The sequence below is a fragment of the Elephantulus edwardii genome, unplaced genomic scaffold, assembly GCF_000299155.1.
Source record: "Elephantulus edwardii isolate Elephantulus edwardi_28Jun2011 unplaced genomic scaffold, EleEdw1.0 scaffold00021, whole genome shotgun sequence".
NCBI classification, from domain to species: domain Eukaryota; kingdom Metazoa; phylum Chordata; class Mammalia; order Macroscelidea; family Macroscelididae; genus Elephantulus; species Elephantulus edwardii.
The window spans coordinates 4,791,300-4,806,815 of NW_006399771.1; the positions used below are offsets into that span (position 1 = coordinate 4,791,300).

Here is a 15,516-nt window from a genome sequence, read left to right on the forward strand (position 1 = left end):
GTTTATTCCCAGTAGTATAATTGCTGGGTCAAATGGTATTTCTATTTCCAACTTTTTAAAAAAGTGTCAGACCGCCTTCCATATTAACTGTACCATTTTACATTCTCACAAGCAGGAATAAGATCTCCAATAAGATCTCTCCACACCCCACCAGTTATTTCTTGACAGCAGGTCTTTGGGAGAAGGGAATAAGTTAGAAATTAGTGGTTCTATTGTAGCCATGTTAAATTTCAAATGTCTTTTAAATATTCAGAAAGAGGTGTCTCGTAGGCTATTGATCCTTAAAGATCTGGGCCAGTGTAATAAATGAAATGGTATATGAATCTAGAAAGAGAATGCTGTCTCCTCCTTAGGGTTTCATAAAGTGGTTGAACTGCCCTAAGGGAGGGGAGATATTTGAATGTAAATAGTAGAAGAACATTATAGTAAAAAAAGAACAAACTTGAGGAAAAGCTTGGCATGATAATGTGAAGGATGTTTTGGAAAGACCAAATTTTATCTAAGTGGTCAATGTGGAAATACTGGGAGCATGAACATGACATGCTTGTTTTTGTATGAACATGAAATGTATAGAAACCATCGGAAGGAGAAGAGAAATAAACTGCATGGCCAGTCAACTAAAATTAAAGAGTTGGTTTTTTTTTTGTTTTTTTTTTTTTCCTAACATGGAAGAGAAGTAAGTAGATACAGGGTCACTACAAAGGCAGAATTTAAAGAATTTACATGTGATTAGATGGGAACAATAGAAAGTAAAAGAAGGGAAAAAGAACCAGGGATAGCCAGAATATTGGATGAGCATGACTAGGAATATAGAGTTACATTAAGAACAGCAAAAAAAGATAATTTTAGGATGACAAGAACATCAGGTTGAAGAGTGAAAAATTAGAGATGTTGTTTAGCTTTTCCAAATAATCCACCTCCAAACACCTGGTGTTTAGACACACTACACCTGAAACGGGATTGTGAAAGTGGGCTTTCTTTCAGCCTCCTCTCATCCCTCCTGACAGCCGCACTGTCAGGGCTGATTAAAACACACACTGCACCTGGAAGGAGACTTTAAAGACAGAGCACACTGGTTCCCCAGTTTGAGCCTTCAGGCTGACTAATTCTATATTAAACCCACTCAATCCACATGAAACAGGGCACAGCCAGCCTTGAGCGATCGTTAGTCAACTTTGGTTGAAATTACTTTTAACTTGACTATGACTTCGACTACATTGTAAGATCATTATATGTAAAGACTCCATTCTTTCTACCTTCTTGTGCGTAGAGAATTTCTGTGTCAATAGTACTGGTAGAGAAATAGTTTATTATTTGAATAAATAAATTTAGTCTGTGGCATAAATCAGCATAAAGTCAATTTCCTTGGTTGTCATTTATATATTAGGCATTTAGACCTCAGAGAAGATAAGCTCATAACGGGATCTGACTGATAATCGAGCAAAGGGCAAGTATTGTACATTGTTGGTATCGTTTTTTGGTTCCACTGAATTGAATCAGCTTCTATTCTTAGGACATCCTGTACAGAATAATGAAATTCTGTTGCATCCTCTTCTTTCCTCAACAATCTCTGTTATGTTTGATCCCATTGTTGCAGTCACTGTATTAATTAATCTTGTTCAGGGTCTTTCTCTTTGTCCCTGACACTTTGTTAAACATGATTTCCTTTTTCTGATTGGTTCTTCCCACTGACATATCCAGTTAAGCAAGATGAGGTTCCACCTCCCCCTCACTTTTAAGAAGAATTCCGGTGATACTTTCTCTGATTTGTTTACACTCAATATTCTTTGCAAACACTGCCAGGTTCTGCAGAAAGTGCAATATGGCAAGCATTCCCATCTGAGTTGGTACGAATTGGGTCCTTCAGAGAAGGTCTTGGATCTTTCCCAAAGAAACATACATAAAGTACAGTGAAAGTAAAACAAGCAAAGAACGGTAGAAAAGAGAAACAGGTTATGGAAACTAGTTGTAAAATGTCCAGATTCTTGATAATTCTAATTAGAAGAGTGCCTTAGGGGTAAATGGAATAGAAGCCACTTGGTGATGTGGTAAATAGTTATCAGAAAGGGGTAAACGAAAGAGAGTAACTTTCTGAAAGTTTCACAGTGAGTGATGACAGAAGAAGAATCAAAACTCCTGAGTTGTGGCATTGGAGAAGGGTGCTGGATATCCCAGGGACTGCAAAAAAGGACAAACAACTCTTATCTTGGAAGGTGTGCAGCCAAGATGATCTTTAGAAACAAGGATAGTGACACTTTACGGCACATACTTTAGACATGTTAGGAGGAGCACATTTCTGGAAAAAGACTTACTGGTGGAAAGGGTGTAGGATCAGGGAAAGAGAAGACCTTCAACAAGAGGGACTGCCACAGTGATTGTAAAAACGGGCTCAAATGTAGTGGAATGTATAGAATAGGACAAGGTTCAGATGTGTTGTTCACAGAGTGAATAAGCCTTTGTGTACTTCACAGCACCTAATAAAAACAACATGAAAGAACAATCATAGATGCCCAATTAAATCATTACAACATGACAACAACATTACAAAGTAGAAAGTTCCAAAGAAAGATAGAAATTATGTTTGAGAAAAGATAAATAATGCATAAACTCTTAAAAGAGAGGCAGGCAGTGAAATTCAACATTTATTAAAGACTTTCAAAGCTTGACAAGAGAATGGGAAAAAATATATATATTTCATGTAGATCATGCTTATTTGCTTCTGTGAATAAAATTTTCTAATTTTCCCCTGTTAATTAACAAAAGTGTATTTCATCTGGTGCCACTGTTGTAGAATGGGACTGACATCAGGGTTGGGATAAGACTGAGAAAAACTGGATAAATTATGTATACTGCATTGAAACAGATGAAGGAGAGAACAATTTTAAAGTGCTATATGATAGGGCATTACCATTATCACAAGAACTCAGAATTAAGGTTGCAGGGTGGAGTACACTCGGGGCGGTGGGGGTGGAGGCGGGGGCGATTGTATACCAATGAAACAATTTTTCTTTTACTTTTCAAAGAAAGGAGCGAACTGGGGCGGGGGGCAGGGAGAAAAGTGCAACAATGAATGAATGGAAATTCAAAATCTCTGTAAATGTTCCTTAAAATTAATAGAATAATTTTTAAGTGTATTTGATCTATGGTAAATCCTGACCCAAGTAATTAATTTTGTACTGCTTTTTAGTGTTGTTAACTCCTTCAAGTCATCCTGTAACTCATAGAAACACTATGACTAGATTCATGAAGTCTTCCCTGGCCCTGCACCATCCTCATAAGACATACAGTACTTTTGTGTATGTGATATTTTTTTTAATTTTTACTTAATTATTTTTGTGTGAGTGTACCATCAAATCAGATCTGACTGGTACAGGAGGAGATTGTCCCTCCTTTCCCGGCAGAGCATCTGGTGGATACGAACCGTGCACCTCTGAGATTGAAGTTGCAGCTCCTTACCACTAGGCCACCAGAGCTCCCCGTATGTAGTATTTTTGTGATTCATAAGTGTTTTTATTGTCTGACTTTTACAAATAGCTCACCTGGTCTTAGTCTGAAAGCCCCACTGAATTCAGTATCTTTGTTGTTAGGTGCCAACAAATTTGTTCCAACTAATAACAACCCTCTGGACAACAGAACAAAACAGTATCCCTTTCTTTTCCATCCTTTTGACCATTGTTACATTTAACCTTATTGTTGTAGGCACTTTGTCCATCCATCTCATTAAGTCTCACATTTTCACTCATTTTCCATTTACAAAGTGTGACACCTTTCTCCAAGGACTGGATCTTCCTAATAACATGTACAAAGTGCATGAGGAGACGTTTTGCCATCCTCTCTTCTAAGGAATATTCTGACTTCATTTCTCCCAGGACAGAATTGTTTGTTCAACACCAATGTTGTTTTTAGGCGCCATTGAGTTGAGTAAGACTCATAGCTGACCCTATGAACGACAGGTCTGAACACTGTCCTATCCTATGCCATCCTCACAATCTCTAAGACACTTGAGCCTATTGCTACAGTCTCTATGTAAATCCACTTGTTTGAGGAGCTTCCTTTCTTTCACCAAACATTTCCAAACATGGTGTCTCTCTCCAATGAATAGTGTCTCCTGCAATATGTCCATAGTATATGAGACAGAGTTTTATCATCTTTATTGCCAAGGAGAACTCTGATTGTGCCTTTTCCAATAAAACCTTTTTATTCTTTTAGTGGACCATGGGATATTCAGTACTCTTCTCCAACAACATAGTTCAAAGGCATCAATTCTTCTGTCATCCATTGGTGACATGTCCAGCTCTCAGCAGCATAGCAAGGGAAAAAGACCAAGACTTGAATCAAGCATATCTTAGTCCTCAAGCTACTGCCATTTCTTAATAATTTGGAGAGGTCCTTGACTGAAAACTTACTCGATACATCTTTTGATCTCCTGAAGGCTGATACCAAGTGTATTGATTGTGGATCCAACCAAGCAAGATGAAGGCATTTACACTTTTCTTTTCTCCATCTACCTTGATGTTGCCTATAGACCAAGTGATGAGGATTTTTTGTTGTATTGATGTTGAGATGCAATCCATGTTGAATGCCGTAGGCTTTGATCTTCTGTAGCAAGTATTTCAGATCCTCCTTCCCTTCAGCAAACAAGGATATGTCATCAGCATAACTAAGGTTATTGATGAGTCTTGCTCCAATCCCGACATTCTTTTTCATAGGATCCAGTTTCTTGAATAACTCATTCAGCAAACAGATTGAAAAAGTATGGAGACTAGATAAAACCCTGATACGCACCTTTCTTCCTTTTAAAGAAGTAGTGTTCCCTTGCTCTGTTTGCACAACAAGCCTCTTGGTCTTGCTATAGGTTTCATACGAGCATGATTAAGTGATTAGGACACCTGTTGTTCTCAACATCAGCCATGATACGTTATGATCCATACAATCAAAAGCTTTTGCATAGTCAATAAAGCACAAATAGACATTCTGCTGGTAATCCTTGCTTTCAATAGGATCCATCTTACATCAGCATTGATATCCCTGGTGCCATGACCTCTTATAAATCCAACTTGTACTTCTGGAAATTCTCTGTCTTTGTACTGTCCTAGACATTTTAAAAATTATTTTCAGCAGCATTTCACTTGCATATCATACTAATAATATCACTTGATAGTTTCCATATTCTGGTGCATCATCTTTTTTTGGGAATGGGAACAAAAATGAATCTCCTCCAGTAAGTCAGCCAGACAACTGTCCTCCAAATGTCCTGGCATAGACTGGTGAGCACATCCAGGGGTGCATCAATTGTTTGACACATGTTTGACACATGTCCTGTTGATTCCTGGGGCCTTATTTTTTTGCCTGTATTTTTGGTGAAGTTTGAGTTTCTTCTTTCATTGTCATTTACTTTTGATCATTTGGTATATTGTGAAATAGTTCAGTGTTAGTCAATTCATATTGGTACAGTGATTCCGTGTATTCACTTTATCTTCTTTTTATGCTACCTGGATCATTTAACATATTTCCCATAACATACTTAAGTATTGTAACTTGAGGTTTAAATTTGTTTTTTCCCTGCTTTTACCTTTAGAAATGCCAAGTGATTCTTCCTTTTAAATTATCCCATTCTAGGTCTCTGCATATTCTATTATAATATTTTGCTTTATCTTCTTGAGCTGCCCTTTGAAATCTTCTGTTCAGCTCTTTTACTTCAACATTTCTTCCCTTTGTTTTGGGTTCTAAATCTTCTTGTGCAATTTTCAGGGTTTCTTCTGACACCCATTATTATTTTTCTTTTTTCTCTTTGTAATGATCGTTTGCTCTCTTTGTGATTTAGACTGTTTATATCATCCTACAATCCATCTGGTCTTCAATCATTTGTGTTCAATGTTTCAAATTTGTTCCTTAGCATCATGGCAACATGCAACCTTTCACTGACAGAAAGCTGGTGACTGGGCATGTGGTACATTGGCCACCACTCTAATGGTAAAAAATTTTCCACTGAATTATCACAGACCGTTGTCCAGGTCTCTCTTTAGATTACTTATTTTCACAAATGTTTAAGTTGCTTAATTGACAGGGAGCTGTGCTACTAAGCTAAAGGCTTTGGCAGTACAAATCCATAATGAGAAAGTGGGCATTTCCTTCCCTGCAATTTAAATTCTCAAACCCAGTGGAGTGTCACATAAGAGCCACTTTTGATTTGATGACAGTGAATGAGTAAGTGATTTTTAGATCATTCCAAATAAAAAGCTTCCTTTTTAAAGTCAGATTTTATTGAACTTTGTTTTAGAGCACACTAAAATATGAGACCTAGGACTGAAGAAGTTTACCATCTGTTTTTATCTATTATAATGGATAAAGCAAATGCTTTCAGATTCCTCTTGGCACTTAAATATCCCTGTTCCTATCAGAACACATTTAGAGAGGAAATGTACAAATAAAAAATCTAGTTATTTGCCAGGAGTAGGTAATACTGAGAAGTAAGGGCTAGAATTTCTAATGAGATTAGATAATTTCTCAGCAATTCATCTGGTAAATACTACATGTTAAATATTTACAGTTTGATTATAATCAATTTCCGGAATCTGAACTATGAGCTTAGTTTACTTAACCTCCAGAAGTCTCCAATACACATTCTTTACACATTCCCTTCTCTGTACTCTGTTCATGGGAATAATTTTCTATAGCTACATTGCTATTATGCAGTTATGGAATGTCTAGTATTCTTATCCTGTGTAAGTGGTTTCTATTATTTACTTCCTAGATCAGAAAACTGGTATCAGAAGAGCATAAAATTTATATACTAACAACAAGAAAGAATGAATAAGAGAGATCTATAGTCAACCACTGATATCCTTAGGGGATTTGTTCCAGGACCTCTCTCTAGATCACATTCATGAATAATTAAAGTCTTTCAAAAATGATGATGTAATATTTGAATATAATTTACATTCATCTCATTGTTAACTAGTCAACTAGTCAGAACGGACTCATGTTGACCCTACATTTGGTTTTTAAGGTTGACAATTACACAGGAGGAGATTGCCTATTTTTCTCCCACAGAGCTGGTGATGGATTCAACTTCCAGAAAGGAATGACTTTTAGGTTAGCAGCACAAATCCCTGTGGACTACACTACCGGGGCTCATAGCCTACATCATATGTTTTTAACAATCTTTTACCTCTTGCATTACTTAATGCAAGGATTGGAGGAAGATTTACTTAACTACTTGCAATACAGAGTTGACAGAACCTTGCTTGCTGAAATTTAAGAAGACTTAAAGCACTTAATGCTTTAAGGAAATGAAAAATTACAGCATTTGATGTGGATTACAACTCAACATCAAGAAAACAAAAATCTTCACCATTGGACCAACAGGTAACATTGTGATAGATGAAGAAAAGATTGAAGTTGTCAACAATTTCATCTTACTTGGATTCATAATCAACACCCTTGACACCTGTAGTCAAGAAATCAAAAGGTATATTCTATTGGAAAAATCTGTGGGAGAAGGATGGGCAGTTCCCTCTCGTGTGATTAATAGCTTTTGAAAAGTCTCCGGAAGGTCAGCTATGTGTTGGTCCCAACTTGATGGTACACAACAATATTGGGGAAATCTGCTGTCAAAGACTTCTCTACAGTTCTAAGGAACAAAGGTATCAGTTTGAAGACTGAGGGGCACCTAGTCCAAGCCATGATCTTCTCAGTTATTAGCTATGCCTCTGAAAGTTAGACAATGAATAAGTATGACAGAAGAAAAATCGACAGCTTTCAGTGTTGTATTGGAGAAAAGCACTAATTATTCCACAGATTGCCAAAAGATCAAACAAGTCTGTCCTGAAGGAAGTACAATCAGTGCTCTATAGAGGCAAGGATGCTGAAACTTTGTTACACGTTTCTAGATATGTCATCAAAAGGGATCAGTCCTTGGATACGGACGTCATGCTAGGAAAGATGGGTCAGAGAAAGACAGTAAGACCTTCAGCAAGACAAATTGACATAGTAACTGTAAAAATGGGTTCAAACATGCCCGGGATAGTGAGGATGGTTCAGGCTAAGGTAAGGCTCAGATCTGTTGTTTGTAGGGTCTCTATGAGGCTAACAACAACAAGAAATACTGTGTAAATATTCTGTACCTCTGTTATGTAAAAATAGCACAACGTCATAAACTTCCTCTTAGACTCTGAAAGATTGTTTTAACCACATAATTGGTTTTGGTTTTTTGTTAGTTATTGTTTCCCAGTCTGAGGCTGCTGGAATCTGTGCATGCAGAGGGTTAATTGTATATATACACACACAGAAATACACACCAGATTTTAATTATGGAGGTAATTCCTCATTTTTGGTACACTTAATTTTGTGAAGGAAACAAATTTTAAAATTTTTTTTAAAAGTATTCATTTGTGTTTATAGCAACGTTTTGATAATCTTCTTTCAAAAATCATAACAGTGATTCCGTTTTTCTATGCAACCCATGGGAAGATCTGTACTATTTATAGTATTTATTTATTTTATTAAAGAACTTGTTTTAATTCTTCCTGGGAATTATAGCTCCTTGTACTTAAAAAAAATTTGCTCTGGAAAGTGTATTCTACAGTTAGCTAATGGACCAAAGATTCTTCACCCTTATTCCTGTTTAAATAATTTTGCTTTTATTTGTTTATGACTTTAAAAGAGAAACAATAAAACCACGTTTAACATTGTTGTTTCTGTTGTTAACTGAAAAAGCAATCTATAGCATATTTTAACTTAGACTGTCTTAAGTTTTCCTGATGTATTCATATTTTTAAGTACAGAAAAATTGTCGTAATGAACTGAAAACATTCCACTGCCCAATATAGTCTGTAAAAACTGAACAAATGAGGAACACATCATAGTTTAGCATCTACTAAAATAAATTTATGAATGTTCTCTAAAATTTAAAGACTTGCGTTTTTCTCTTAACTTGCATTGCTTATTCAAAAAAATGTGCAATATTTAAGTAAGAAGACCCATTAGTATGTTTTATTCAGTTATAAGAAACCAGGATTTGGTTATATTGAAATATTCTCTTCATTTCTTATTAATATATACTTGAAGCTTCTGAGGAAATAAATTGCATGTTTCATTGCAAACAGTTTCTTGCAAATTAAATGACTGCATTTATGTGTTGCCAATATTATCTGCAAAATATAAATTTTGTCATATATCCTCCCATAACTGTTTTGGGAATTTCTTTTTACTTTGTTTACACAAGAAGGTAAACTTTAAAGAGTAAGGTCCCTGGGTTCTCCCCACATATAATGTCAAGAATAACATCATCTAGCTTAGGTGTCTTCATTTATGATAAAGATAGTACTATATAAAAAAAAGAAGGTAAACTTTTTTCTAAAAAGCTAGAGAGCAAATGTTTTAGACATTGTGAGCCACATAATACTCATCTTTGCCTTTAAACATGAAAACATTATTGTATTTCAATAAAAGTTTCTTTATATACATTAAAATTTAAAATTTGGATTTCCTGTAACTTTTTCATATAGAATGTAATGGTTTTTATTTTTTAAAAAAGGTTTAAAATGTAAAAAGCATTCTTAGTTTAGGAACCATATGAAGAAGTACGAGACAGCTGCATATGAAGTCAATGTCTATGATTTGTGAATCTCAAAATTCAAATTCAATCTCACTACCACTGAGTCAGCTATGCTTTGTTTCTGAGACTGTAAATTCTAATGAGAGGAGACTGCCCATCTGTCTTCTTTGGGGCCCCTGGGGGACGAATGTCATTGTCAGCTAAATATTTTCCAAATTTATTTCAAAACTGTAGCTTTGACTTTTATCTACTTAACGCATTTGAAAATGTAACATAACATTGGAAAATTAATAAAAATAATAACCTTTTTTATTTCTAATTTCCTTAATTATTTCTGTCAACAGCAAATGTAGAGACAAAGGAGCTCTAGAGGTCTAGAGGTAAGGAGTTCACTTCCAAGCATGAAGTCTTGTTCTGTAGAGTTGAGCAATAAAAATATTTCATTTAATACTACCTTTACACATGGTGGTTGGATTCTTTATTTACCTACAGCCTGGGCTGACCTAGAAAATAGACTAGGAATTAAGGCATAAATTCTGTGGGAAAATGTCGTTAGAGTTTCAAATCTTTTTCTCAAATATCTATAGATTGCTCCGAGTGGTTCATGTATAAGGATTTGAAAGAATAGCTTATTATTTAATTATCTTTCCTTCTTAACATGGTATTTATTCTGACAGTTCTGAAAGTAGGAGGCAGTATGAAACACTTGTATTGCTAAATTTAATGTATTAAAATGAACTAGCATTTATTGTGAGATGTTTTTGAGTCAGCTAGGACTATGTTCAACAAAACAAAATCTTTCCCAATCCTGCACCATTCTCACAATCCCTGCCATGCTTAATCTTATTATTGTACTCATTATGTATCTACTACACATGAGCCATGAGGCCCTGGCGGTGTCTTACATGTTGAATTGCTAACCAAGAGGTCTGTTGTTCAAATCTACCATGTCAAGGGAGAAAGATAGCAGTTGTCTCATCATAAAGGTTTGCAGCCTTGAAACCCAATGGAGGGGTGCTACAGGTTGGAATCAAAATAGCAGCTTTGGGTTTATATATGAGGAAGACAAGCTGCACTTTGATTATTCTAAGCTCTGATTTCGCAATCATTCTCCTTCAGATAATTTGAATAAAGACAGTTAAATGTGGCTCGTTTATCTCTACCTTTGTCTGCCTTCCTCTTAAATTCTACGTATATATGTGCACTCATGTATGCGTGTGTGGTACCATTGACTGGATTTTTTTTACTCACAGTTACCTGATATGACAGAGTAAAAGTGCCCCATAGAGTTTTCTGGTCGTATCATGATGAGATGAGATCAGTAAATCCTTATTCCAAAGATTTGCTGAATGCATCCTAACTGCCAGTTTTATGAGTCAGTAACCAAATCTTTACCATTGCGCCACCAGGAATTTCTGGGTCTGTCTGGTTGTCTATGAGCTTTGGTGGCCTAGTGGCAAGAAGATGTGCTGCAATCTCAAAAGCACACAGTGTGAGGCCACCATATGCTTCAAGAGAGAAGGGTGGTTAGTCTCATCTCCTGTGACTAACTGCCTCTGAAAACCCACCAGAGAGTCAGCTGTGGGTCAGTTCTGACTCTATTGTATGCAACAAAAACAGCATTTCCCAGTTGAATAATACTGAAGGATAGAGTAGAAACGCCTCCAAATTTTCTGAACTATAACTTTCACTGGAGCACCTTACCAAATCATTTCCCCAAAAGAGCAATTGGTGGGCTCAAACCTTTGCCCTGCCAGTTAGCAAGAGAGCACTTAACCATTCTGCCACCAAGACTCTTATATTTGTCTACAAGCAGATATTTTAACATTTTGAAAAATATTTTTTCTTACAAATTAAGGCTTAAATAATTGTTTCATATTCTAATGCTTGTGCATAGAAATCATTTAATGACATGTTAATAATGAAATACTTGATTGAATGAGTGACACTTATTAATGACCACCTCCTCATAATTCTGTATTTGTGTTTTTGTAGTGTTAAAAGGAATTATAATGAGAAAAATATTTTTATATTAATTTTTTATTGTTAGTCGAGTGAAAGCTAACAAAGAGAAATAGTTTTCTAGTCAAGAATTCACACTTCATGTTTCTGGAGACTGATTATAATCCACATTGTAGCACCATTCTTTCTGCTGTCTCCTTGCATTTGCCATTTCCAAAAACCCTTCTTTCCTATCCCTTCCTGCCTTCTGAGCTTTCTACCTGCCTGGACCAATACCGCCCTTATGATCCAGCGTGACTGGTTGTTCTAAGGAGTGTGTTTCCCTCCGATGCTATTAATTCCTTTATAGATCTGTTTGTTGCTTGACTAGAAGTTGAGTCATAGGAATGATTTCAGTTCCAGCAGTGAAGGGTTACTAAAGGCCATAATTTTAGAACTTTCAATAGTTTCTATCAGACCAGTTAGCTTGATTTTTTTGTTGGTATTTTTTTAATTACGATTGAGTTTTGTTCCACATCTTTCTCCCAGTCTATTCACTCTCCTTTTTGCTGATGAATCAATCCTGGCTCATAGCATACCTTCCAATGCGTTTGTGAGGATGTAAATGTAATGGGTGGAGACTGACCATTTTTCTTCTAAGGAATGGCTGGTGGGTTTGAACCACCACAGAAGCCACTGTTGTTAGGTGGCATTGAGTCATGCACAATTCATATCTACGTTATGAACAACAGAGCTCAACCCTGTCAAATTCTGTCCTTATCATCCACAGACTCGAAGCCATTGCTGTAGTCACTGTATCACTCTATCTGTTGAAAAATCTTCCTCTCCTTCACTGACCCTCTACCTTTCCAAGCATGGTGCCCCTTTCCAAGAAATAGCCTCTCTTAACAAAATGTCCAAAGTAAGTGAGATGAGTTTTGCCAACCCTGAAAGCAGGGAATGCTCTGGTTGCATCTTCTCTAAGACATACCTGTTTGTTGTTTTGGAAATCCATGGGATATTCAGCAATCTTCTTCAAAACCACAACTCAGAGGCATCAATTCTTCTACCATCCAGTTCAGACATGCATAGTAGGTAATTGCATGAATCAGGAGCACCTTGATCTGTAAACTGACATAGTTACTCTTCAGGACTTTGGAAAGGTCCTTGACAATACATGGTACAGCACTTTACTGTCAGTACTTGCTATGCATCTGAGAGTTGGACAATGAGTAAGGATGACAGAAGAAAAATTGATACCTTTGAGCTGTGGTGTTGGACAAATTACTTAATATCCCAGGGATTGTCAAGAGAACAAATAAATATGTCTTGGATAAAATGCAGCCAGAGTGATCCTTAGAGGCAAAGATGATGAAACTTCATCTCACATACTTCGAGCATGTTGTTAGAAGGTGCTATTCCTTGGAGAAGGACATGATGCTCAGAAAGGCGGAGTGTTAATGAAGGAGAGGAAGATCCTTAGCCAGGCGAATTGACACAGTGGCTGCCTCAGTGGGCTCTAGTGTGTCAGGAAGTGTAAGGATGGCACAAGATAGGACGGGATTCCGATCCGTGGTTCATAGGGTCACTAAAAGTCATACTCAACTTGATAGAACCTAATAACAACTGATAACATACTTTCACGACATAGTAGATCTCCTGATCTCATGACTGCCAGTACCAAGTGTGTTGATGGTGGATCCAAGGAAGATGAAATAGCTGCCAATTCCAATCTTTTCTTATCTATCATGGTGTTGCCTATGGACTCAGTGGTAAGGATTTTTATCTTCTCAATGTGGAGATATAATCTGCATTGAAGGCTGTAGTCTTTGATTTCCTAGCTGAAAGGAGAGAAGACTTCCTATCTGTGTTTTATTGGTTTTGCAAATGTAATTTACCTGTGAATCATAAAAAAATAAAACAAAACCAAACCCTTATGGTTAACATTGAGAAAAATGGGAATTACAGAACATTTAATTATGCTTTTGTGAACTCTATACCTACAATCCCGAAGGCACGCGGTTCAAGGCCACCAGTTGCTCTCTGGGAGAAGGATGGACAATTTCCTCCTATGTGATTAACTGTCTTTGAAAATCCACTGGATTTTCAATGGGTCAGTTCCAACTCTACAAAATGCAACAACAACAATAACAACATACCTTGACCAAGGTTTGAAACAAAGAAAAGTGTGTGTCAGGGCTGTATCCTTTCTCTGTATCTATTCAGTCTTTATGTTGAGTAAATAATTTGAAAAAGCGAACTTTATGAAGAAGAATCTTGCATCATAACTGGAGTAAGACTCATCAACAATCTGCATTATGCACATGACACAGCCTTGCTTGCTAAAAGCTCGGAGGTTTTAAGTCTCTTACTGCAGAAGATAAGAAATTAGGAGCCCTCTATTGTCATCTCTGTCATAGTAGTCAAGAGCGGTATTACGGCATCATCTATTTTCAAGACTATACATTTACTGCAAAGAGTTCTATTTTTAATTTTTTACTTTTAAATATATAAAACTATTCTGAAAGTTAGGCTTATATATAGTAGAAGAATCTTACTTAACATAGAAATCTGCTTGCTTACGTGTGAGGGTATTCTAAAAAGACAAAAAAATGCAGTAGTTGGAGAAGTATAGTTAGATATGTACTTATCTTTTTTGGTGAGGTAGGCCTTTATGAATGTGATATAACACAGTCTTCATCAATATAACATGATTAAAAATTAGGAATTAAAAGCATTTTTTATTTATCTATAGAGATAATTTCCCCCTTTTGATTGTGATTTTAATAAACATTTAGAGAAATGTTGAGTTTCCATTCATTCATTAATATATATTTTCCTCCTTCCCCTTTTATAGAGATTGAAAAATTCACTTTGCAATGCACATCTTGTTCCAGATATTATCACGCCTATAATATCTAATCATCTATTCCCTTCAGATACTCCTTCCCTTCACCTATTCCAGTGGATTGTTCGTTATCTGTTTTCCTGTTCTACAATTTCCCCCAATCCATCCTACTTTTATAACAGTGGTCTTATGCAATATTTTTGAAGAAATGTATCTTATTAGCTAAACATTTGTGTTAGTAGTGTATATACAATGAAACCCAGTGGCTGAAACAGGTGTAAAAATATTATGAGAGAAATAGGAAAATACTGTATCACAATATTATTAACTATGGTAGAAAATGTAGTGAAGTTCCTGAATAAATAGTAAGGGCAGTATTATTATGCATTGGAGAGTAATAACAGTAATTTTATTATTGTTGCTAATAACTTGTATTTACCCAGTACATTTGTTTTCAAAGCTTTATTACTTTTTTCTTATCTATTATAACCTTATGAAATATATGAGAGAGGTAAATACTTTATAGTATTACAGTTAAGAATGCAGAGGCTAAACAAATGGACTTATCAGAATTCAAAATAACTGTTAGTGATAATTAAGGTGAAATAATAAATTATAAGATGTATCAATAATTTTTTAGATTATAACTGATGATGATGTATCAATAATTTTTTAGATTATAACTGATGATAATTCAAAAATTATTTTGATTTAACAGTGGAGAGAGAAAAATAAACTTAAGAGCCCAAACATAAGTTAATGCAATAACCATATAACTTTGAAATTATTCTAGAAATGTTAATAATTTGAAGCCATTTTGTGACTAAGCCATCTGTAAATAAATAAGCAAAATAGAAGTGTGCTGTGTAACAAAGCAGAATATTTCCATGATAACTTTACTGTATATTTAGCCTTGTTAATTCAATAAACTATTATAAACATATAATTGGGAATAGTATATACATGAGAAATATAAAAAGTATATACACAATTATAGCTCTTGATGTTATCTGATTTCAAATCAGCTCCCACTCGCAGTCACCCTTTCATGTACAAATATCACCACCTTCATGATCGCTGCTGTGCTCAAGCCCATTGTTCTCGTCCCAAATGATTTTATTGTGGGTCTTCTTTTTTCATTAACCCTCGGCTTCACAAATAGCATGCC

At 35.7% G+C, this 15,516-nt stretch overlaps 1 protein-coding gene across 1 annotated transcript in view; it reads left to right on the forward strand.

Annotated features, from left to right (window-relative positions):
• Nucleotides 1-15,516, forward strand: part of RASSF9 (Ras association (RalGDS/AF-6) domain family (N-terminal) member 9) — a 42,159-nt gene that overhangs the window by 12,970 nt on the left and 13,673 nt on the right. The gene's annotated exons all lie outside the window — the stretch shown is intronic.